We start from the raw sequence: 27036 nt of genomic DNA, 5'->3' as shown, positions 1-27036 counted from the left end.
GCTCTTTCTACTACCAGTGCATTGATGGGCTCATAGTAGCAACTATAACATTTATGTTTTTAGGGGTAGCCACAATACCGACCGTACTAACCACATGGCCCAGGAACAACCCATAGGGCACCCCAAAGATGCACTTTCATGGGTTAAGAGAAATGAAAAACTATTTGGAATGCTATAAACATTTCCTCAGAATAATCAGTTGCCTTTTCCTTTTGGTGGCTACCCTTGAATCCTCAATAAAGACTTTTAACTCCTCTAGGAATATATGACCACAAGTCTTATCAGCTGTTCATTGCCGAGAATCAAGCACATTTCATAGACCAAAGGCCATCACATGATACACAAAAGTACCAAAGAGAGTGATCAACATCATTTTTTTCAACTTGTCTTCCTCCACAATGGCCATTTGATTGTATCTAGCAAAGCAGTCTGTAAACGAATAAATTTCTCTACTTGCTAATTGATCTAAAATCTAATCTATGAATGAAAACAAATATAATCCTTAACCATCTGCTTATTAATCTCTCAAACATGTACCCAAAGTCGAATCTAATCATTCTTCTTCTTCTTCGTAATAACAATTGGTAAGCACCATTCCATGTGTTGAACCAAAAATATCAAGTCATATTTTCATAGCTTTGTCAATTCTTTGAATAGCCCGTCCCTTGATTTAAAAGGCATACATCTGACTTTTTGTTACACAAGGTGACTACCTTCCTTTAAAGGAATTGTATGAATAGCCATGCTAGGAGGAATATCTCTCATCCCATCATAATTCCAAGCAAAGATATCATAAAATTCCTAAATCAAGGACACATAGTCCTCGGTTTCTTTTTAAGTGAGCATGGACCTTAATTTGATTGGCCATGAATCATTGAGTGTGCCAAGGTCTAACTCAATTACATCTGCATCCCTTATCCTCTCCTGAGCTTCTATTGGATCATTCAAGGTAACTTGGTAGAGATCGTGTCTGTAGAGGACCCCTCCTTGGATTCCTCACTTGATGATGACTCTCTAGTAGATGAAGTATCTAGCATATCTAACTCAAATGAGGACAAAGGAACTCTCTCACTTTGAGGAGATTTAGGATATGCATCTACTACTACACGCCTAGCACCTCTACTGAGGATTAATCGTCCAATGGGTATATCAACTTGATAGTCTATGTGTAAAATCCATGGCCTACCTAGAAATACTTGATAGCTAGGTTAACCTACAAACCTAGTGACTCTAAATTCTAGAATACATTTCACACGGGCAAAGGTCACATGAACTTTGGTAATGCAACCTTTAGGTTGTCTTTAATAGACATCAGCTACTTAGAGGATTGTGGAGGCATCTCTTTTTATTTCGAATCCCAACCTCTCCATCGATTCTAAACTCATGATGTTGAAAAAGAATAATGTGTCGCATTCCTCTCTCATTTCCTATCGTTCTCCCTCAATGCACCACATTCTACACCCTCTCTCATTTCTTATCTCATTTCCTCTCTTTCTCCCTCAATGCACATCATTGTAAAAGAAAAAAAACAAGAAAAGAAGAAATTAAAGAACAAGAACAAACCCTCTCTTTGTTTTTCTCTACCCCCTCATGTTTTCTCATTCACTCTCCTCTCTACCTCTCTCTCTCTCTCTCTCTCTCTCTCTCTCTCTCTCTCTTTATTATGTTTCATGTTTATTCCCTCTCACTCTCATTCTTTCTTCATTTTTCTTTCTTCTCCCTCTCTCATTTCCTCTCTTTCTCCCTCAATGCACATCATTGTAAAAAAAAATAAACAAAAAAAGAAGAAATTAAAAAATCAAAACAAACCCTCTCATCATTTTTTTCTACCCTCTCCTGTTGTCTCATTCATTCTCCTCTCTCTCGCCCTCTCTCCTTATTTCCCTCTTTCTTTATAATGTTTCATGTTTATTCCCCCTCTCTCTCTCTCTCTCTCTCTCTCTCTCTCTCTCTCTCTCTCTTTCTCTCTCTCTCTCTCTTTCTTTTTCTTTCTTCTTGTCCCTATCATTTCCTCTCTTTCTCCCTCAATGCACATCATTCTCTACAAAAAAAAGGAGAAAAAATAAAAAGAAAACAAGAGGGAGCAATGCACTCACCACAAAGACCGAGGATGGATTCTTCGTCTCCTCTTCGCGATGGTGGCTTCTCTTCGCCCTTCATGCAATTCCTCCTCTTATTCGCGACGAGCGGCGATGGCAGAGGTGAGAAGCTCTCCTTCTCTATCTTTGTCTCTTTCTCTCCCTCTCCATCCCGAACACATGATCTATTTCACTCTCTCTTTCACTCTTCCCGATAAAATGCCGCCCACAGGTTTCTGCCCTTTTTTTGTTTGAGTATAGTCGTTATTTGTGTTGCATTTGTGACACAAATAGCAACGCCGCTAATTTGTGTCAGAACTCCCACTCGCTATTCGTGAATATCGTTGTAGTGATGCAAAAAGGTTGAGTGAATGTCTAGAGATTGAAACTGTATCATTATAGAGTTTTCCACTATGGTGCATCTTCACAGAAAGAAGATTTTGTGAACCTGCTGACACTAATAGAAACATAGAGGTGAAGCTAGAGGCATGAATACTTGTAGCTTAAGCAGAAGTCTAAGTATGATGGGTATATTTCACAATCTTTTATTCTTTTCATGTGAAACTCCTCTTATAATCACGTAAGATATACATAGCTTTGGGGTGCATAGTTCAAGCCTTATGTAGAAACCAATGTTTATAAAGGCTTACAAGTCTTATGTAGAAACCAATGTTTGTAAAGACTTACAAGTCTTATGTAGAAACCAATGTTTGTAAAAGCTTACACATTTCTAGCAAATAAGAGTAATCTAATTTTGCCTCAATAAATTCATTTCTAAAATTAAATTTATTTGGGAAAATTTATTTGCAATAATTTTAGGATTGGGCTTGGATGGATTTGGAGGTGGGCCATAACATATTAAAAAACAATGGAGCTGAGTGTGAGACTCTTCTCACATTCAAGGAAATGATGCCAAGTATACAAGGAAGTCAACATGAGGATAAGGGGATATGATGACACCTACAAAAATTTCAAACTTGTCAATTTACACTTAAAACCAAGATCTTTGAAAATGAAAGGAGGAGGTGGGGCCGAGCTTGGACACTCGTTATTGAGCATTTTAAGAAAATACTCCAATAAATCCCCCAATGTAGTGCATACATCTGATTCCCCTTTTTCTTCTCTCTTATAGTTTTCTCTTATTATGCATCTCACTTTTCTGAGCTTATTATTAAATTAACTATGACATCTCCCATTTTCCTTATTTTCAAATGTACTATCCAAAATTATTTTAATACTTGGAGCTTCATGAATGATACATACATGGAAAAATCTTTGGGCCATCAAAAGAAAAAACGATAACAATATATTTTTGTAGGAAAGGATTTGTAATAAAGGCCATATCTTTGCCCATTCTCTTTAGTCAAAACCCTTGTAAAATTATCTATTGCATGTTGTAACACATTATATTATGCAAGTAATGTACATGCACAACTCTCCCTGATATTTGTTAAAAACATGGATCTTGAGCAATGATTTAGCTATGGTGGTTGGAACTCATAGACTAGAAGCATGATGACTAAGAGTATTGCTCAAGTGAATTACGTCCCAATATAGATTATCTTGGACTCATAAATACAATGTTGAGTAGATAGAGACATAGACTGAAAGTACAATGCACAATAGCATTACATTCAGATGATTGTCAAGTACATTCTTTTATAGTTGCAGGATGGTACATCTTTTCCTCACTATGCCTATGGGATACAAGACAACTCTTCTAGGCTGTTGCATGTTCCTTGCCTTAATGCTCCATACAAAGAGACTATCATGGGAGTGTGATTCCATATTTCTCAATCAAGTTCTCAACACCTCCCCTCAATCACAACCCTAAAAACATTGAGTATACAGAGGTTGTCATGAGTAGACCCTTAATAAGTATAGACATGGAAAAACCAACCATATAAAGCTAGAAGCTGCCATAAGGCCTCATTAAGTGTGTAGAGGCTGTACTACATAGGTTACATGAGGATTACAAGACTTACTTTAAAAAATTGATTTGAATAGTGGGAATAGAAGGATTGATGAGACTTGTCCTTCTGCTTTTGAGTGTCTTCTTCTTATTCTTCTTCATGGTTTTCTTCTTCTTTCACTACAAGGAATTGGGCAATTAGCGATGCCCATTAGCGACGGCGGATATCGGCGTCGCTATTTGCGTCGCATTTGCGACGCCAATAGCGACGCCGCAGGAAAAAAAACGCGGCCGAAACCCGAGCGCCGTTTTCATTTCTTTTGCTTTGACTTTTGAGAGCGAGAGCGAGGGAGAGAGCGAAGGCTTTGTGAGAGAAGAAGAGGAAGAAGACTTGCTGCCGCCGCCGCCGCTGCCGCCATTGTTCGTGAAGGAGAGGAGGAGCCCTCATTGCAAAGAGAAGCCGCCCCATGCTCGCCATATCTCATTGGTGAGTCTCCCTCTCTCTTTCTTTTTGCTTGTTGAAGGTTTAAATCGTTCTCTTTTGCTTGTTTATGAGAGGAAATGAAAGAGAAGGAGAGGGAGAGGGGGAGAGAGGGAGAGAAAGAGAGGGAGAGGGAGAGGGAGAGAAAGAGAAAGAGAGGGAGAGTGCATTCTCTCTCTCTCTCTCCCTTTTGCTTGTTTAATGTTTAAATTACTTTCTTTTTTTCTTGTTTAGGAGAGGAAACGAGAGAGTAAGAGAGGGAGAGGGAGAGGGAGAGGGAGAGGGAGAGAAAGAGAAAGAGAAAGAGAAAGAGAAATAGAGGGAGAGGGAGAGGGAGGGGGAGGAAATGAGAGAGGGAGAGAAAGAGAAAGAGAGGGAGAAGGAGGGAGAGTGCATTCTCTCACTCCCTCTCCCTTTTGCTTGTTTAATGTTTAAATCACTTTATTTTTTGCTTGTTTAGGAGAGGAAATGAGAGAGAAAGAGAGTGAGAGGGAGAGGGAGGGGAAGGAAATGAGAGAGGGATAGAAAGAGAAAGAGAGGGAGAGTGCATTGTATCTCTCCCTCTTCCTTTTGCTTGGAGGATGTTTAAATCACTTTATTTTTTGCTTGTTTGGGAAATGAGAGAGAAAGAGAGATAGAGAGGGAGAGGGAGAAAAAGAGAAAGAGAGGGAGAGGGAGAGGGAGGGGAAGGAAATGAGAGAGGGAGAGAAAGAGAATGAGAGGGAAAGGGAGAGGGTGAGAGAAAGAGAGAAAGAGAGGGAGAGGGAGAGAGAGGGAGAGAAAGAGAGGGAGAGGGAGGGGAAGGAAATTTAAGATAATAGACTTATTGATAATGGTATGCAATGTGCTTTGCCATGGGCCACGTACATTGGTAACTCTTTAAGATGGCTTAAAAATGGTCAATTCCTTCATGAAGTCCAAGTAGGGGATCTAATTGTGATATGCATAATTCATTGTTTTTATATTAACTTTATAGGCATGCCAAATTAGAAATCATGCCAACTAGTCAACGGAAGGACTAAAAGAAAATGATACCCTAGCTAATGGTCATTAAGGTACTTCATCAAAATGAACCCAAAAGTATTGTTATAGAAGAAGAAACCCTTAAATTGAGTATAGGATAATTTCTCTCAGGTCTTATGACTATGAGTAGAATTGATTGAAATAAATTTTATTACTATAGTTATAAAATTTCAGAGATGGCGCGCATTAATTTTAAAATGGATTACTTATACTCAAAGCCGAGATATAACAAATAATTATCTACCGGGATAAACAAATCCTTGAGCATGATACAAGACCGAGATATAACATCAGAAAATCTCTCAACTACTATATACAATGCAAGATTTATGGTCAACTTGCAACTTGACGTACATCTCCATAAAGCTATCCATTTAAGGCTCGTTTGCTGTAATGTAGATAAGATGGAAAACGAAGAAGGTCTTATTGTTCAAGACCGCGAGACGTATCTTAATCAGCGTGTCCCATGTCCTTGCTCTCAATGCAAGTTGGCAATTAGACGAAAACGCCGATTGTCTATAGAGCACGTACGATGATTTGGCGAGTTTCAATCTGAGATCATTGATCAGGCGATTGCGGATTTTCAGCAAACGGTAATTTGAAGTTAGAATTTTTCATGCATTGTACTCTCAAGCTAATTGAAAATCATACACAATAAGATTGGGTCTTGTTGGCAAATTTTCTATCCAGGGGGGTGATGTCTCGACCCAAGGGGGAGTGCACCCTTTGCGGCCAATTAGAAGAGTTCATGGACGTGCGATGGATAGATTGCAGGAGCCAATCGACCACTCGCAAGGCCCATCTATACCGTCAATGCCAGAGGAGACAGACAACCTTCCCGACCTGCCTACAATCTTGGAGCCTGAGATGGACGCAATGATCGATGCATTGATTCCCATGGATGTTGAGACATCTGACCCGCTTAGAGAGGAAGCATCCATACCATTATATGATGGGTGCCGAGTATCTCGGTTGAAGACATTGCTTGCACTCTTAAGTGTGCAAGCAAAATACGGTTGGAGCGATACGAGTGTGACTGAGTTATTCAGGTACCTTGCACATAGGCTTCATTGATTTTTTTTTGTGGAATATTGCTGCAAACATTTGTGTTTTTTCAAGGTGTTTTATGATTTTTTTTAGGTTATTGAAATATCATATATTGCCACCTGCAAATACCATGCCTGAGTCTCGTGATGATGCACGACATGTTTTACGGAAGCTTGGCATGGACTACAATAACATCCATGCATGTATCAACGACTGCATATTGTTTCGAGATGAATACGAGACTATGGAGACATGTCCAAAGTGTGGTGCTCACAGGTATCGATAGGACTTGCAAGGGCAAACCATCCCTCAAAAAGTTCTCAGACACTTTCCGCTCATCCCCCGCATAAACCACATGTTTTGCACGTCTGCCATGGCAAGCTTGACAACGTGGCATGTGCAAAATAGGTCCACGGATGGAGTTCAACGAATATCAACAGATTCGCGCGCATGGAGCCACATTGACTCTACCTTCCCAGGCTTTGCGCAAGAGCCAAGGAATCTTCGGCTCGGTCTTGCCATGGATGGTGTGAACCCATTTGGTCTGCGCTCGACTTCTTACAGTGTGTGGCCTATAGTGCTTGTCAACTACAACATCCCTCCATGGCTTTCTACGAAGAAAGGACATCTCATCCTTAGCTTGCTCGTCCCAGGCCGCTACAAAGTAAAAAATATGGACGTGTATCTTCGTCCATTAGTCGATGAGCTTAAGATTTTGTGGGAGGAGGGGGTCACGGTGCAAGATATGAGCAGGTGCGATGGTCGGCGGTCATCCAACATTCGAGCCATTCTCATGTGGACGATGCATGACTTTCCGGGATTGGGAGAGTGCTCAAGTGAGCAGACCTTTGTTCTCGCTAGTAATATCTATATTTTATTTCATTCAATCAAGTATTCACTAGGTCATGGATCGCCTTGCAAGTCTGGTTACCTCAGGTTATCATGCATGTCCATTGTGTGGGCCACAGTTAGACTCCCGAAGGTCACAAACCATGAAGAAGATGGTATATCAAGGACATGTTGCTTTCTTGCCGGAGGATCATGAACTCAGGGAAGGTTTTCTTGGACGACCTCCGGCACATATGAACGCTGCAAGCTGGTATGAGCTGAAAATGGACAACCTGGAATCACATCCAAATGGAATGCGACGGTTCTCAGTTTTCTACGAGTTGCCATATTGGACCCACTTACAGGTCAACCACTTGTTGGATCCCATGCATATTTTCAAAAATGTGGGCAGCTGGCTATGGGACCACATCACAGGAAAGAGAGACACTATAGGATCACGAATGGATTTAAAGGAGGTAGGTAAGATGGAGGTGCTTTGGCCGCAGTCGAGTGCTGAAGGGGGAGTGCAGCTTCCTCGCGCTCCCTGGGTTTTGTCTACCAAAGAAGAGCGCATTGTGAAGCAAGTAATCAAGTCTATCCGCACTTCGACGGATATGATGCGTTCTCTTAGGTCCGCATTTTCTAAAGATGACCAAATGTCTGGGCTAAAATCCCATGATTGGCATAAGATATGTCAGGTTTGTGAACAGAATGGATTTTAATTAGCGTAGATATTTTGAAATTTGAGAACTGACCATTATTCTTAATGCTTTCTCATTTGTGGTAGTTTTTCCTACCGATCGCGATCGCGGGATGCCTTACTCCAGAAATTCGCGGGGCCATTTACAAGTTGTCAACTTTGGTGCAATGGATCTCACAGAAAGAGATTAAGACGTCCTCTATTGAATCCGCAAGGCGGGGAGCAGTTGAGATGGTCTGTCTCTTTGAGAAATACCTGCCCACTAGCATGCTCACGATACAAGTTCACCTTCTTGTGCATCTTGTGGACGAAGTGGAGATTGCTGAACCTGTCCATACGCGATGGATGTTCTTCCTGGAGCGCTTCATGAAAACCCTGAAAGGCTTTGTGCGACAATGAGCTCGTCCAGAAGGTAGCATGGCGGAAGGTTGGTTGGTGTCAGAGGCGTTAGTGCATATCTCACAATGGCTACCAACAGTGGAACCAGACAATGAAATGCTATGGACACTGAAGGACAATGATAGGTTGACTGGAGATGTGGTGGTTGGAAATGGGGTAGAAAAAAGAATGGATGCCTCAATGGAAGAGAAGGTGAATCGCTTTTGTATGTTGCACCATGCCTCCATGGAGATGTGGCTCGCCAAGTATCAGATTGCAAGGCAAGATCGAGAGGAAGCGCAAGTTGAATTCCGATGTAGTACGCGTCACCGACCGATTCAATATCCCGAAGGCATGGAGGACATGCCACGGTTTATGTCAATACGATGGTTGCATGGAGCCTTGACCGCAGCATCCACAGCGAAGGGACAGAGGTCTCAATGGAGGAGTGGGAGTTCTCGAGGAGATGTAGTCCAAAGGTAATGAGGGGTTTAGAATGTGTCGTATCTAAATTTGCTTGCTACATCTAATTTGAGTGTTTCAATGTGCAGTACAAAATATATAGTACAGCATGGTCGCGCGGACGGCATTTTTGGGTGGAGCGTATTGACAAAATGCGCTCCACAATGGACTGTGGTGTCATGGCAAGGTTTGAGCAAGAGATCCGGCGACGAGCAACGGATTCGAACACGGTTGTGGATGAGATGGAGTATTTTGGAAACTTGCAAAGTATTATTACGGTGGATTACCGTAGCTTCTTCATGATACTATTCGATGTGCAGTGGTTCAAAGTGGTACTTGGAGGAGCTGGAGCAACAGTTCGACGAGGTCCATCTGGATTTCTCAAAATAGATTCTGAAAAAAAATGGACGGATTTGCGCGACACCTTTGTGTTGCCGGCCCATTGTGAACAGGTGCAAATAGTCATTTGCTTGCTATTTATAATACGACATGGTTTATGTCACAATGGTTTGAACTCGCTTTGTAAGTGTTTGTGAACAGGTAATCTTCCATCCAAACCCTCGACAACCTCGATGGTGGTATGTTATACCTTCAACTCCTCGAGGTGCGAGAGTATATGATCAAAGCGATGTTTCAGGCATAGATGAAGAAAATATGCAAATAGAGGGGTCGATATTACAAGGGGTGGAGGCCACCACAAGCTTGGAGCCCGCATCGGCTAACAATGATGGAAATACAGAAGTCGTAGAATTTTTTGAGAACGAGGCAGACTCGTTCTTTTGTGGTGACATGTCTATCGACCTTCCAGTGTATGCAGAGTTGTGTCAGGAGATTAACATGGGACCATAGAATACTTCATTCTTGGAGAATTGTATTACTCAATTCGTTGTTTAGATCTTCCATAAAGGTAAATAAGATATGCATTTAAGAGAGATTTTTCAAAAATGATTTATATTAATGTGCTTTGTATAGTTTAAATTGATTATTCTAACATCATTTTTTATCTCTGCAGGTATCGACATTTTCAGGATGAGTCGAGGGATGAGCGATGAGGAGTTTCAGGACATGATGGCACGCATGTCTCCAAATCAGCTCACGAGATTCAGAGAGATGGCAGACCAGGAGCTGTCTCATTCTTCGTCAGGGCGCTCTGCTAGATCAGCTTCAGCGCGATCAGATGCTTGAGCTTCGAGCAGATGATCTCGACGCTCGGGACTTGGGCCAGAGGGAGGGACTATGACTGCAGGAGGATCAGGGGGGTGCTGCTATGGAGACACGGACGTGGTGTCTCCGTCTCGTCGTTCACCTGGAGCTGCGTCACCTCCAGCAATTTGTCACACATGTGGAGATGTCCACTCGAGTTACTCCGGCTTTTGCGCAGCCGTCGGCAGATGGCACGCCTTTTGGTTGCACCCCCTTTGGTGGCACCCCTTTGAGTGGCACTCCAGGAGAGGGTACCCCCGTTGGTACACCGGATGTATAGGGGTCTCCTGGGTGGACGGATATGGGAGAGGGCCCATCTTAGGCAGACTCCTAGGGGTTATGGATACCTAGTGGATAGTAGGTCAGGAGCCATCATCATGAATGATGAGGGGAGGAGGGTGATGGCTCGCATGAGGGAGTTGTGCCAACAAGTTTTTCGGCACAACGTCCTGGATCATTGGAGGAACATACTGGAGGGGAGCAAGGACTACATAGTAGCATCCTTGCACGAGGAGTTCCCGGTGCCAGCCGTAGTAGATAGATTCTCTACGGGCTGGATGATGGATTGCATGCGTATATACATGTCACATAGACGATCCGACGCAAGCAAGGCAATCAAGAGTGGGGCTCCAAAGCCCGAGTGCTTAGATGCAAACGACTGGCCCCGACTGAGGGAGGAGGCTATAAATTCGCCAGGATGTTGGAGTCAGCAGCGGGAGGCGGCGAGGGCACGAATCGAGGCCGGATCGGTGCATCATCTTGGGAGTGGCGGCCACATGACATATTTGGAGGACTTTGTAAGTTTCTCTTTTGTTTTGCTTATTTGTTTTTTTGAGATATTCTTTGTACTGACAATCATGTTTCTAACAGTTAGCATTTTGTTTTCTTTGCAGCACTCTGTTACAAATTGCGATCTGCAAGGCCTTGAGACTTGATATGCAGAGAGGCACGGTCTCAGGGCATTGATCGATCGATTGTATAGACGCGGCGGCCCTGTAAGTCACTCATCTTTCTTGTCCGTAGTTACCATGAGATATTTGAATGCATTATTGTATGGTGGATTGATATGTTGTTTCTTTTTCTGCAGAATCCGTTTGGTGCTCCTTTGCAGCGGGATGAGCTTTCGAGGGACGAGGATTTGTAGCTCGCCCTTGGATCCTTAGAGCTCACAGACCTTTAGTTTTTAGTCGCCTGATCTATGTATACATTTTCTATGTATTAGTGATATCGTTTCATGATTGTACCAATCGTATTTTATGCGATCATGTATTTATTTCATGTATCAGTTTTATGATTTCAGTATACATTCTTTTTGTTTGCAAACGCTTTGTATGCAGCAGTGCAGAAACTATTTTGTATGGCTCTCATACAACACACAGTGCTATATGTGGCAGGGCAGCTTGCTGCCCTGCCACAAATTTTTTTTTTCTCTATTACCGTTGCTATTTGCGTCGCAAATTTACTGCTCGTGTCGCTATTGGCGTCGCTATGAGCGTCGCAAATTCTCTGTATTCGTCGCTATATGCATCGCTATATGCATCGCAAATGCGACGCATATAGCGATGCATATAGCGACGATTCTATGGCGTTGTCAATAATGACGCTTTTTGCGACAACGGGGGCAAATTTTGTTGTTTGTATTTTCGTCGCTTTAAACGTCGCTATAAGGTCTATATCTTGTAGTGTTTGAAAGTTGTAAGGTAGACTTGTGATCTCTTTTCGGCATGATTTTTTTTTCAATGTGCCTAGTTTTTTTACAAAAGTCACCAAAAATTTATTTCTTCTCTTTGTGCTTGTTAACATGAAGCACATATTCTCCCCTTAATGTTCTTGCTTTTTCTTTACCTTTGAGCTTTTTCTCTTGTTCAAGGAGTGATGCTTTGATGTCCACCATCTTAGAATCTAGCATGTTAATTATTGTGGTTGAAACATGATCAAATTCTAGAGGAAGACCCTTGACCAAGACACTAGTGAGAGTTGATTTTAAGGTCTATTTCTAAATCGAAAAAGAGCTTGGGAGGCCGTAAAAGACCAAAATTTCATGTAAAATGAAATGGTTGTGGATAGATAAGTTGGAGTTTTCCTAGATGGAGTTCGATGCCGGGAATTCAATACAAGTATCAGTTCATCGATCGGAGTTCGTTTGACCTCCCATTTAATTCTCATGTTATGAAGCAGTTATATGATTTGGGAGCCGAAAAGTGCATCATAATGGCCAATTTATATATTTCGATGTCACAACGCCATCCGTCACCAAACCGATCTCAAATCCAAGTGCATTTGCTCCTTCAAAAGTAGAAAATCCAATTGGCAGGAAGTGTGAAACCAAAAACTTGAACCAATTTTTTTAAAGCCAAGCTTTAAGCTTGTTTTAGCTTGGTGGAAATGAAGAAGCACAAAATCATATTTTGAGCCCGCAAGATCAAGGGAATCCTCCTGCCTATGATCTCCATCATTAATCACTCTTCATCACCATAGAAATGATCGGATTTGATGCATTAAACAAAGAGATTTGATTTTAGTTTTTCTCTCTCCTCTCTCCTCTCTCCTCTTGTGGACTGTTTTTATGGATCAATGTAAAAGAGAGGGGGATGGACTGAGATTTATTTTTTTTTCAAATGATAATGCACGAGTGAAGAGACATGTGAATTAGAGTTGTATGGATTGTCGATGACCGTGGAAGAGCAGCAAGAGGTCTCGAATGTTGAAAAATGTGTGTCATAATGAGTGGTTTTATGAGAAAATTTTAGATTTTAGTGTTTTAAAATTCTTGTTTAAAATGGTTAGTAATTCTTGGATTTGATTGCCAATTCTCTATTTGATTAGTCATGTTGAAAGAATCATTTAAAAATTAGTTGTATATTCATTGTATGCAAAACACACAAAACTTGAGACTATGCGATTCTAGAAAAAATATGCAGTTTTCTGGGGGTTTTATGTGCATTTGGCCATTCCCATGGAATGAAATATGCCAAGAAAATAAAATTTTAAAAACATAATCAATGCACAACAAACATCAATAATTATATATAGTTTCTATGAATAAATAGAGAAAAATAAAAGATATAGAAAATTGGGTTTTTACATCATAAAATTATGAAAAATACATTAACTTGTGTGATCGTATAATGGAGCTGAAGCATGGCGTTTAGCCTTATCTCAGTCCCATTTATTTGTTAGAGTGAGTTTTTATTGCTTTCAATAAATAAAAATCAATTAAAAAACCATGCCTACACCTATCAACGCATGCAAAATTTTAAACGGTAGGGGGTTTTTGAGGATTGAAGTACATTAAAATTTGATGTTTGATATTGCATATCATATAGAGTTCACATTTGTTTACATTTAAAGGGACTAGCAACATGAGGAAGCTCAATGCTACTCCTAATAAGCAACGAAACACTATTACATAGAAAAGAAAAATCATGAAAAGAATTGTCTTTCCACTTTCACGTTGCTAATTTTCAATGAATAGTTATTTGAGCACAATGTTCATATTCAAATTTGCATTGATACACCTCATGGGATCGTATCATGGATGTATATAGCACCTATTTATATGAGTGATGACCCGCTGAGTGTGAGAGGTATCCCAAGCCATAGAGGGCTAGTTATTTGGTTCCTTGGGGTTTATTTGGTGAGGTTTATCTATCATATCTGGATCATTTTATCAAAAGGGTGGACTTTATTTCGAATGTGTTTTATGTTCATGGCACATCTTGGGGCCAATCCCCGAGGTGTAGGAGAGTAGTAGTGGAGTCACGGTGATCAATTGAGGGGTGCTCCTTGTGTGTGTGTTACATGTTATATAACACCAACATATTTAGGGATTCCTTTTTAGGAGTGGGCAAAGAATTGGTTGTTGGACTACGAAAAAAGTACAAATGCAAAGTCTTAAACACTCATGGCTACGAGGACATGTGGGGTGATTTTATATGAGTTGTAGTGAGGGCCCCGGCTAGTGCCTTAGAGCCAATTTTTTAGGTCCCAAAAGGTGGTGCATTTGCTGGGAGCCACTAAAAAGTTGTGGTTTTTGAATCTTGGTCAATAGGGACCAATTTTTTAGTGTATGCTAAAGGGAGTGAGTTAGATTCAAAAGGCCATCAAGTCAAACTTCAAATGCAAGGAAGAACTGACAGGGCTAGACAGTAGGCCAAAATTATTAAAATATATTTTCCGCAAAGGAGTGCTTCAATATCCCTACAAGAGTGTGGACCTAGTAAACCTAGCTGGACACATAGTAGGAGGAGGAAGTTTGAGTACTTCCCCCTTCTAGTCAATCCATCTACTTTGAGTAGAGTAATAGTTTCGATCATTCAAACTCCTTAAGCAAGTTGGTTGTCACCATAGGACAACCCATTGCAATCCTAGCAGGGACATCAGACTTTCTAGCCTTAGGGTTTCCTCTATCCATTTTTAATGGGTTAGCAAATGAAGATGTGGAACTTCATATCAATGAATTCCAAAAGTTTATGTTTAACTGTTGAATTCAAGATGAAGGACACTTGATCATGTTCTCTAATATGACTTTGTAAGGATGAGCTATAGTATGGTATCACAGTCTAGAAGCTCGAACCATAACTACGATTAACTTCTTCTTTGTAGCATTTCCAAGAGAGTTTGACCTTGAAAGGGGAGGTCAATATTGGCTATATATCCTCAATGTAACAAGTCTAGAATCTCACGAGAATGTTCATGGGTATGCCAATAAATTGAAGAAAGTATTCATTAAGTTGCAAACCTATATTCCTATTATAGCTGCTACTTAGTTGTAATACTTTTTTACCAGATTGTACTTTAACATTCAAGTGTAGTTGAGCATTGTTACTCTTGCTGACATTTATATGGCTATTATAAGAGCAAAGGAGGTAGAATTGTGACTACAAGCAACTTATATCTCTATGGAAAACTGGAATCCAAGTTTAGGATTTGGAAGTACTTCTGTAGATGAATGGTGGTCAAGGGATACCCATGAGTCTTCCTAATGGGAGAGGAAGCATGATTCAAAATGTACCTATATTGCCAGCTCCTCCTAGTGTGACCATGTCTATGGCTAATCAAATGGCTCCACCAAATGTTGAAAGCCAGACGATAAATCCTACCATTGTTCCAAGAAATCAACATCCAATTCCTAATCAAGTAGTGAGACCAATGGAACAACAGGTAGATGATCGCAGTTGAGTCAAGTGCCTCAAATTTCCTTAGTCAAATTAAGGATATAATGAAGCATTATACTGACATGATTACTAAACAATATAGACAAATAGCTGTTGACATCAATTTTCTTAAAAAGTAATAGAACTTGATGGGGAGTCGACACCCTAAAGAGGGTGTCCCCTCAAGATTTAGTTATAAGTGGTGTGTCAGACAACATTTCCCTAGGAATTGTCTAAATGTTAAATGCGACATATGTGGAAAGTTGATCCATTCAGCTACCACTTGTTGGAGTAAGATTAGCTCTCTCCAATAAGGAAGTAAACATCTAGGTCCAATTAATTATTAAGCATAAGGCAACAATCTGTTACAATATAGGCATGGGAAATCACCCTAAGCAAGAGTATATCAGGGCTGCTGGATGTGAATGGCCTTAAGAGGTAGGGGAAACCCTAACCCTAGCTTGGCATAGGCTATATAAGTAGCCTATGGGTCACTATCAAGTGTGAGATAGAGTGTACCCAAGTTGTACTTTGAGCAACTTAGTAAGTAAGATTTTATTCTTGTACTTTGAGCTCTCATCTCCCTCTTGTGCACATTCTTCTTGCTGCAACCCTGATTTCCCACATGGTATCAAAACCTCCTTTCATCCTTTCATCTTCCTCTAACCTCAGCCTCACTAAGTGCACAAGAAAATCTCCATTCTCTTATCTTGGAGCTTCAATCTTCATAGTCAGCTTGACACCCTAACCTTGGAGGACCTGAGGAAGCCAATGGAGAGCATTTCAACTCTTGACTTCAACTAAGAAATTCTTCTCCAACACAAGGCACTTCATCATAGCACATTAAACGTAGGGATTAGTCGATGTGGAGGGCACCATTGCTTAGTTCTTGAAAATGGCTCAGTTTTGGGCAGTGTGATGTCCCAAGGCATAGCATGGTCTGCAGGCGGTGCAATCTTCCTAGCCACCATAGGGCTTTCACAACCCCCTAGTGAGCTTTCTCCCTCTAAGAGGGTTTAGTGAAAGGTGGTTGCAATCAACCAAACCCTAACTATCTGATTCCTGGCAGCCATAACTAGGAAGCTTCAAGCTTTTTCATTCTTCAAAATTTTCAATGTCAGAGCACTAGCAGTGACTCTAATCACTAATTGATCTTCTCCAAAGTTAGTTGAAGGTTTAAAAGCTCCATTTCAAGTTCTTACACTTGGCGGATCTCTTTAATTCAGCAAACAATCCACATCTTACATCTCAAGTGTCATAAACCTTGAGATGAGTGCTTATAAGCACTAATGTTGCATTTTACAATCATGTTGCTAGCTGCATGATTGACTCGACTTGGTTTTTTTAATCAGAAAATTAAATCCATCAAAGTGCTTTATAACATTTATCCCTTCCTGTTTGGTTGTAAGGCTATGTGTACAACTATTAACACATAGACCATATCCCAATATTAGTATGCTGCTACATCAAATATATGAGTGTTATTGTACTCTTCTTTGATTCATCCAAGAGCATAGAATTGATCGATAAGCCATGCTCCACCAAGAACTCCTCTAATAGGCCAAGTTATCGGGAAGAGCTGAAGTCCAGTCAAAGCTCACCTTGTTGAAATCTAGAAAACCAGTAAATTCTAAATCAAAATTTGTTTAAAGAACGCTAACTCCTAAATCCTACCTTGAGTTATTGCATATGTATGATTTCCAATAGTTTTTAACTCTACAACTTTAAAACTTGGCTATCAGTTCTGTTATTCGGTTGTACTTGGCCACTTGTAAAGGATTAGACACTGCCATTGCTTAAAGCAATTGGTAAGACCTTCCTATAATGGCCATGGCCTATGGCCTATGCAAATATAAGGCCTCAAATTTGAAAATTTAATGGAAAATATTTCCATCCTTGGCAAGTCTTGGTAAAATAAAAAATGATGGAAAGAGCCTACTAGCCCTTCATAAAAGGAACCAAAGTAATTGACCCATTCAATAACCTTGATGTAGAAGATGATGAATGGGCTCAGACCATCATCATGCTTCATTTAGATGAATCTTTAATTCATGATATTGACTAACTCTCCACTTCCAAAGAAAAGTGGGATAAGCTTGAAAGGCTCTACGGTGCTATAGGGAAGAAATCCAAGATATTTCTCAAGATTGAGTTTTTCAGCTTGGAATACAAACATGGAGAAGATCTAAGCAAGTTTATTTCACATATGAAGGGGCTTATGGCACAACTTGCCTCCGTTCAAGCACCCATACATGATGAAGTTGTCACTGCCATCCTGCTAAAGTCTGTGAGGAAGGTTTTTCCAACCCTTGTGATCCCGAACCCAACTTTGGCCAGAACCATCCAGTCTTTCCTGGATGAAAAGAAGAGAAACCATACTGAAGGAACTTCAGCAGTCACTTCTTGCGAGCAAGTGTTAGTCCATACCGCTTCTACTAAGTGCTCCTTTTGTCACAAAAAAAGGGCATATTGTAAGAAATTGTTGGAAGAAATACCCTGACAAAATGAAGTGTAACAAATACAAAAAGACCAGGCATATCACCAGCAAGTGTCCTACTGTTCTACCAATATCTAAAGAATTGGAGGCCAACTTTGCCTCTCCCAATCCATAGATGATCGAATCTTTTGAGTCTTGTAACATCCGCTATTTATGAATATCCTTCTAGCCTGATTTATAAAGGCATCCCATTTGATTGAAGGGGGGCGCTTTAACATGTCTTGTGATGCAATGCCACCTTGGCATTGAGGGGGCTGTTACAATATAGGCATGGGAATTCACCCTAAGCAAGGGTATATGAGGGCAGATGGATGTGAATGGCCTTAAGGGGTAGGGAAAACCCTAACCCTAGCTTGGCAGAGGCTATATAAATAGCCTATGGGTCACTATCAAGTGTGAGATACAGTGTATCAAAGTTGTACTTTGAGCAACTTAGTAAGCAATATTTTATTCTTGTACTTTGAGCTCTCATCTCCCTCTCATGCACATTCTTCCTGCAACTCTGATTTTCCACACAATCTTCAGAAAGATAAGGGATTGAAGCAAATATTGCAAAGAGGGAAAGGTATGGTCAAGGAGATGCCTAGTGGTAGTGAAGTCAGTCTTATAGAGGCTATTTGTGCCAATAGCATCAAAGCTTCTAACCTACGAGTCATTTGGAGAGGTCAAAAGGATAAAGAAGTCGATAAAGACAAGGTAAAACATATGGAGAAAAACCCTAAGCAATATTATAAGGGGATGCAAATCCTCAATCCTGATATGAAAGGTGGACCTCTCAAAGCTGCAGATGGTACTCAAGTAAGCTACTCATAAATATATGTGTGTATCACATGGGTTCAAAGTAAGGTATTTTTAAAATACCATTTTTATAAAAATTTTATGCATAGAAGGGTGTAATATAAGGAAGTTATTTACATATTGAATAGAAAAGGGTCTTTTTTATTCATAATAAATTAATAGATACGGATATTTATAAATAGGCCTTGAATGCACATGATGTGGAGGATATACATATAATAACTTTCCTAAGAGATGGTAAAGACGACCCCAATAAGGATAAGGAGTTGACAAAGAAGAAGGAAAAAACCAAGAAAGAGTCACAAGCTAGTTCAAAGACCAAAGGAGAGAATGGTCTAGCAAGAGAAGTGAGCTCTTGCTAGCTATCATGAATTTGATTTAAGCAATTCTCTTTCCAAAGTTAAGCTAAATGTAGACCTCCTACAATTGATTAAGTTTTCTCCAAGAGTGTGTAAATAATTTAAGAAGATTCTTCACATTGGGTATATCGTTGAGCCCGCGGAAATAGCATGAGTAGGTTATTATTGGTTTCAACATGCTTAAAACCAATGCCCAAGGGTAGCAACATATCTTGATGGAATGTTAGTGGAACATGCTATTGTGGACACAATATTCTGTTTCAACATTATGAGTTTAGAATCGATGGAGAGGTTGGGATTCGAAATAAAAAGAGATGCCCCCACAATCCTCTAAATGATTGATGCCTATTAAAGACAACTTAAAGGTTGCATTACCAAAGTTCATGTGACCTTTGCCCGTGTGAAATGTATTCAAGACTTTAGAGTCACTAGGTTTGCAGGTTAACCTAGCTATCAAGTATTGCTAGGTAGGTCATGGATTTTACACGTAGACTATCAAGTTGATATACCCACTGGATGATTAATCCTCAGTAGAGGTGCTAGACATGTAGTAGTAGATGCCTATCCTAAATCTCCTCAAAGTGAGAGAGTTCCTTTGTCCTCATTAGAGTTAGATATGCTAGATGCTTCATCTATTAGAGAGTCATCATCAAGTGATGAATCCAAGGAGGGGTCCTCTACAGACACGATATCTACCAAGTTACCTTGAATGAGCCAATAGAAGCTCATGAGAGGATAAGGGATACAGATGTAATTGAGTTAGACCTTGGCACACTCAATGATTCATGGCCAATCAAATTAAGGTCCATGCTCAATTCAAAAGAAACCAAGGACTATGTGTCCTTAATTTAGGAATTTTATGATATCTTTACTTGGAATTATGATGGGCTGAGAGATATTCCTCCCAGCATGGCTATTCATACAATTCCTTTAAAGGAAGGTAGTCGCCTTGTGTGACAAAAAGTCGGATGTATGCCTTTCAAATTAAGGGACGGGCTATTCAAAGAATTGACAAAGCTACGAAAAGCTAACTTGATATTTTTGGTTCAACACATGGAATGGTGCTCACCAATTGTTATTATGAAGAAGAATAATAATGATTAGATTTGGCTTTTGGGTACATGTTTAAGAGATTGATAAGCAGATGGTTAAGGATTATATTTGTTTTCATTCATAGATTAGATTTTAGATCAATTAGCAGGTAGAGAAATCTATTCGTTTACAGATTGCTTTGCTGGTTACAATCAAATGGCCATTGTGGAGGAAGACAAGTCGAAAAAAATGACGTTGATCACTCTCTTTGGTACTTTTGTTACCATGTGATGGCCTTTGGTCTATGAAATGCACTTGGTTCTTAGCAATGAACAGTTGATAAGACTTGTGGTCATATCTTCCTAGAGGAGTTAAAAGTCTTTATTGATGATTCAAGGGTAGCGACCAAAAGGAAAAGGCAACTGATTATTATGAGGAAATGTTTCTAGCATTCCAAATAGTTTTTCATTTCTTTTAACCCATGAAAGTGCATCTTTGGGGTTCCCTATGGGTTGTTCCTAGGCCATCTAGTTACTACGTTCGGTATTGTGGCTACCCCTAGAAACATAAATGTTATAGTTGCTACTATTAGCCCATCAATGCATTGGTAGTAGAAAGAGCATTTTCAGATGAACCTTCTATCTTTTAACTATCTGTTTGAGTGGAATGAAGCTTGTTAAGTATCCTTCGAGGATGTGAAGCAAGAAAAACTGAAAGTGCCAATTCTAAAAGCAACCAAAGAGGTGAAGTTTTTTTACATATTTTTGGCAGTCACAATGCATAGTATCAGTTGTTGTTTAGCCCAAATTTTGGAGGAGAAATGGTATCATCCAATTGAATTTCATAGCAAGAAGTTCGAGATAGCTAAATTCAACTATACGTACATGGAAAAATTGTGCCTTGGAATGATCTTTGCGACGTAGAATTTTAGGCATTATATTCTTTATGAGAAGGTAGAATTATTCAAAGAGGTGGAAGAACTTAGATTGTTGCTGAACAGGTTGCAGCTGCTTGACCATTTAGTGAAGTGGTTAAATAATTTGCTAGAGTTCAATTATGACATTAGGAGTAAGCCACAAAAGCTGCAGGGTATTGGGGAATGTCTTGTGGATTTTGGGGAGCGAAAGGAGATATTGAATGAAGGAAGTGTTGCTCAAAATTGATACAACTTACATCCCTTCCTAGTAGGCCACTATAATACACTATTTAACTCCATGAGGATTTGGGGTTCCTTTATTGAAGTCTAAAAAGAGGAAAATCAAGCAACAAGCACTACGCTTGTTGATTATAATGGGTGTTTTGTATTAGAGAGGAGTACATGATATTTATCATTGTTGTGTAGTACTTGATGAGGTATCTTTCATTCTTGAGGAGTAACATGATTCAACATGTGCTGGACATTTTGCTGGCTAGTTTTTATAGTCCAAAAAGCTCTTTGGTTAGATATTAGTGGCTATCGATTCTCCAAGATAGTTTTAGTTAAGACAAGTGTTGTGATGTTTGCCAAAGACACGATGCGAGTGAGAATCATAAGCAGCCTCTAAACCTTATTTTGGTTACGTTACCCTTTGAGAATTTTGTAAGTCTAATATATCCTTCATCCACTATGAAATAGAAGTACATTATTGTAGCAATTGACTACTTTACAAAGTTGTCTGAAGCTTGAGCAATAGTGAAGGATAATGCTTAGGAGACAACCTGTTTCATAATGGAGTAAATAGTTTACCATTTTCCTCCATCGAAGGAAATTGTGTCTGATTGAGGGACACTTCTTGAACAAACTTATCATAGCCTTGACTAAAGCTTTGAAGATTAAGCACAACAAGACTACCCCGTATAATCCTCAAGCAAACGGTTAGGTGAGATTACAAATAAACAGTTGGTTGGAATCTTATCCAAGATTATATTGTAAAGTAAGCATGATTGGGATAAAAAATTATACGTGGTAGTGTGGGCTTATAACATGACATTCAAGAGAGCTACATGCCACACCCCGTTAAAGCTAGTGTATGGGAAAGAGTGTGTTTTGCCGTTGGAAATAGAGCTTCCCACTGTGTTTTGGTCTTAGTCATTCATTGAGAGAGGCAGAGGTGTTACAAGAACGATATACTTCTCTTGCACATCTTGATGAGCTTCGGTTGCAAGCTTTACTATATCAAGAAGTAGCATTACCCATGGGCTACTTTGGGGCCTTCATGCTAACACGTCCTATTTTGGCCTTTGATGGTTAGTTTGGGCCATGAGTTAGGTAGCCTATGAGCACCTTCTTACTTTATCATGGATGCATAAGATTATGTATCATCATATTCATCAGACACCCCTTGTTGTTTATGTAGGGGTTTAGCTAGTAACATGATGATGCACTTAGCATAGGGCCTAAGGAGCCCTCATCCTTGGCCCGTTTTGTGCTTTATTAGAGTTATGTAAGGGTCAAGGACTTGTTTCAATAGTACGATATTGAATGATAGTAAAGTGTTGTATTCCATTAGGCCAAGAGGACCAATCTCTTGGTTTTGAATTGTTATATTCTTTTAGGCCACAAAAGCTATAGGATATTGTGGAATGTCTTGTGGATTTTGGGGAGCCAAAGGAGATATTGGCTAAAGGAAGTGACATTGAAGGTTTGCTCAAGATTGGTACAACTTACATCCCTTTCTAGTATGCCAATATAATGCAATATTTACCTACATGAGGATTTGGGGTTCCTTTATCGAAGTCTAAAAAGAGAAAAATCAAGCAACAAGCACTACGCTTTTTGATTATAATGGGTGTTCTATATCAGAGAGGAGTATAAGATATCTATCACTGTTGTGTAGTACTTGATGAGGTATCTTTCATTCTTGAGGAGTGTCATGATTCAGCATGTGGGGAAATTTTTTCTAGATGGCTTATAGTCCAAAAGCTCTTTGGTTAGATATTAGTGGCTATCAATTTTCCAAGATAGTTTCAGTTAAGCTAAGCGATGTCATGTCTGCCAAAGACACGATGCGAGTGAGAATTGTAAGTGGCCTAACAACCCTATTTTTGTTACATTGCCCTTTGAGAAATTTGTGAGACTAATATATCCTTCATTAGCTAAGAAAAAGAAGTATATTACTGTAGCAATTGACCACTTTACAAAGGTGTGTGAAGCTTGAGCAATAGTGAAGGATAATGCTGAGGAGACAACCTATTTCATAATGGAGTAAATTGTTTGCCATTTTTCTCCATCGAAGGAAATTGTGTTTGATCGAGGGACACTTCTTGAACAAAGTTATCGTAGCCTTGACTGAAGCTTTGAAGATTAAGCCCAACAAGACCAGAAAGCATGATTGGGATATAAAATTGTATGTGGTAGTGTGGGCTTATAACACAACATTCAAGAGAGCTACATGCCACACCCCGTTGAAGCTAGTGTATGGGGAAGAGTGTGTTTTTCCATTGGAAATAGACCTTCCCACTGTGTTTTGCTCTTAGTCATTCGTTGAGAGAGGCAAAGGCCTTACAAAAATGATATACTTCTCTTGCACATCTTGATGAGATTCGGTTGCAGGCTTTACTATATCAAGAAGTAGGGAAGCGGAGAATGAAGACCCTCCATTGCCTTTAGGCTGAGACACACAAATTTGCGAGGTCTGTTGGTGTTGTATTATGATACTTGTCGTGAGCTGTTCCCAGGTAAATTAGAACCCAAGTGGGATGGACCATACAAGATTGTACATTCAGGAAAGAATGGCTCTATAGTCCTTCTAGAAAATTTGCAGGGAGTGGAGTTTAAGACTAAAGTTAATTTTAATAAGTTAAAGCCTTAGTATGTGTAAAAGTTGATGTGGGGCTTGGTGCTTGTGCAAGTCCTTCAAGATTTAGCTTTGATTTCTAGTAGGCACCAAGATGATTAGATGGAAAAATAAATTCCTATCTATAGCATTTTCATCCAGGACAACGTTACCACCAAGGTCTAGTGATCTTGTGGAGTAGAGAGCATCAAGTTATTGAGTGGCAAGACAGGTCTTTTGCATGGGAGATTAAGGTCCATTGCCACCATTGTTAGTGAATTTTGACTAGCATTCCTATTGAGTTCAACGAGGAAGGAGGGAGTGTACCTATTATACATCCTCTCTCTCAGCTCAATTTTGATTATGAAGAGTACAAGTAAGCTAATTAGCAAAGTGTGGCCGATCACTGAAGATTGGGTCTATACTCTATATTTTGATGGAGATTCTAGAGGGCCTGCTAAACATGCGAGCATTGGTGTGGTCATTAGAGATCCCCAATGTCGGGTTGTCATGAAAATTAGAGTCTATTTATGACCCTCTTTTACTAATAATATGGTAGAATACAAGGCCTTGATCATGGGGCTGCATATAGCCCGATGTGGTGGTATCTGCCAATTATTGGTTAGAGGTGACTCACAGTTACTAATCAATCAGCTAAGTGAGACCTATAGTTCTGGGATTCCATTTTATGAAGATACCATCTGCAGCCTTGAATATGTTCAATATATTTGAGATAGTGACCTGTCAGTTAGTTCCTCGACAGTGGAATCACTTTGTGGATTCCCTGGCTAACTATGATGTGGTTGAGGATGTCTTTTTCAATTGTGGTGTAGGGGAGCTCATACAAACTATCCCCTAACATTAGCCCTAGACTACTTTGGGGCCTTCTTGCTGACACATCCCTTTTTGGCTGCTGAATATGGTTAGTTTGAGTCATGAATCAGGAAGCCAGTGAGCACCTTCCTTTTCTGTCAGTTAGTTCCTCAACATTGGAATCACTTTGAAGATTCTGTGGCTAAAGTGTGCTTTTGTTGAGAATGTCTTTTTCGATTGTGGTTTAGGGGAGCTCTTACAAGTACCCCTTAAGATTAGCCATGGGCTACTTTGGGACCTTCATGCTGACACATCCTATTTTGGCCGTTGATTGTTAGTTTGGGTCATAAGTTAGGTAGCCAGTGAGGACCTTCTTACTTTATCATGGATGCATAAGATTATGTATCATTATATTTGTTAGACATCCCTTCTTGTTTATGCTGGGGATTACCTGGTAACCAGATGATGCACCTAGCATAGGGCTTGAGGAGACCTCATCCTTGGTCCGTTTTGTGCTTTATTAGAGTTATGTTAAGATCAAGGGCTTGTTTCAATAGTACGCTATTGAATGATAGTAAAGTGTTTTATTCCATAAGGCCAAGAGGGCTAGTCTGTGGGTTCTAAATTGTTATATTCCTTTAGGCCAAGAGGACCATGTGCTTGCTTGGTGCGAGTACACGTAATGCTTTTCTGTTTGAGTGATTGCATTAGACACGTTTGAGGAAGAGTGCCTCGAGGAAGCCTTCACTGCACGAGAGCTTCTTGTTTCCATTCCAGGTGGTGTCATCACCTTTCTGAGTTTTGAGTTTTTTCCTCAAGCTGATGATGTTATTTGTTTATGTGAGGGTTCTTTTCTTTTCTTTCTGGGGACCGATTATCAAGGCATGAAGCCTTAGAGTTTGGTTAGGTATATTTGAGGGAGGTTTGAGAGGTTGTTTACCTTCTATTAAGACATTGTCAGGCATTAAAGACCTCTTTTCGAAGGAAGTCCTGGTGACCATGTCCTTCCTCCTTGTTAGGCAACTATTTTAGGAGCCCTTGCTATGGTGACAGAGTCACCGAAGCCTTCAAAGATAAAAAAGAAGAGTAAAATTTGAATATACTAGAAAGGTAAACAATACAACGGTGTGTAAATAGGCATTCTAATCCCTTAAAAAGAAAAGAAAAAAAAGAAAACTCATGAAAAGCAGACGATTATCACCTTTCAGAGGCTTGGTATTTTCTTGGAGTGGATTCAAGATGGGATCAATGCCTTGTCTTCCTAAGGGTAGCAAGTAGCCAAAATAAAGTATAAGGAAGGTTGGAGTAAAAATAAAAGTAAGAAAAAAAGAAAAGGATTACGCACTGGCTCACGAGAACTTGGTAGGTTTTAGATGCCGAGTTAGGCCTTGAGGCCAATGCCCTGTTCTCCTTTGGTCACTCTGCGCTTAGCTCCCTCCTTTTTACATGCTTGAGTATGTAAAAATTTAAAAGACAAATGTTTGTTTTTTTTTAAAATTCATGACCAGGCTATAGGAGTCCTCGCCGAGTCGGAATTCCTAGTCTAGTTGTCCTAAGTTGATAGGTAGTTCAAACCACCACTAGGATGACCTCTTTGCTAGTTCTTTCAGCTAGTCCGTGTTTTTCGATGGTTGACACGTGAATCAAAGTTGGATGGATCATTAGTGACCGTGGATTTGCCATTCCCATGGAATGAATATATACTATGAAAATAACTTTTTATAAGATTAATCAGTTTGCACATGAAAATTAGTAATTTTTTGTAATTTTCTATATATAAATAGAGAAAATTAAAGAAAAATGAAAAAAATCAAAATTTTTACATCATAAAAATAAAGAAAAATAAGATTAATGCCTGTGATCATATAATGGAGCTGAAGCATAAGGTTTAGCCTCAATTAAGTCCTATTTCTTTGTTAGAGAGTTTTTATCGCTTTCAATATAGATAAATAAATTAAAAAATCATGCCTACACTTATCAACGCATACAAAAGTTTAAACAATAGGAGGTAAGGGATTATTGAGGGTTGAAATACGTTAAATTTTGATGTCGAATGTTGCATATCATATATAGTTCATGGTTTTTAAAATTTAAAGAGACTAGTAGCACGAGGAAGCTCGGTGCTAGCCCTAAGCAACGAAGCACTATTGTGTGTAAAAGAAAAATCATGAAAAGAATTTCTTTGCACTTTAACTCTATTGATTTTCAATGAATATTTGTCTGAGCATGGTGGTCATATTCACATTTGTATTTATAAAAATCATGGTATTGTATCATGGATGCATAGCACCTATTTGTATAAGTGAAGACCTGATGCTGAGAGTGTGAAGTATCCCAACCAATAAGGATAGATATTCAATTCCTTAGGGTTTATTTTATGAGATTTATCTATTGTATCCTAGATCATTTTCTCAAAACCGTGGACTTTGTTTTGAAATTATTTTATGTTCATGGCACATCTTTGGGCCAATCCCTAAGGTGTAGGAGAGCCATAGTGGAGTTGCAGTGATCAAC

The sequence above is a fragment of the Lygodium microphyllum genome, chromosome 5, assembly GCF_053477565.2.
Source record: "Lygodium microphyllum isolate KBCC chromosome 5, Lygodium_microphyllum_v1.1.10, whole genome shotgun sequence".
Lineage (NCBI taxonomy): Eukaryota > Viridiplantae > Streptophyta > Polypodiopsida > Schizaeales > Lygodiaceae > Lygodium > Lygodium microphyllum.
This window is presented reverse-complemented; position numbering follows the sequence as displayed.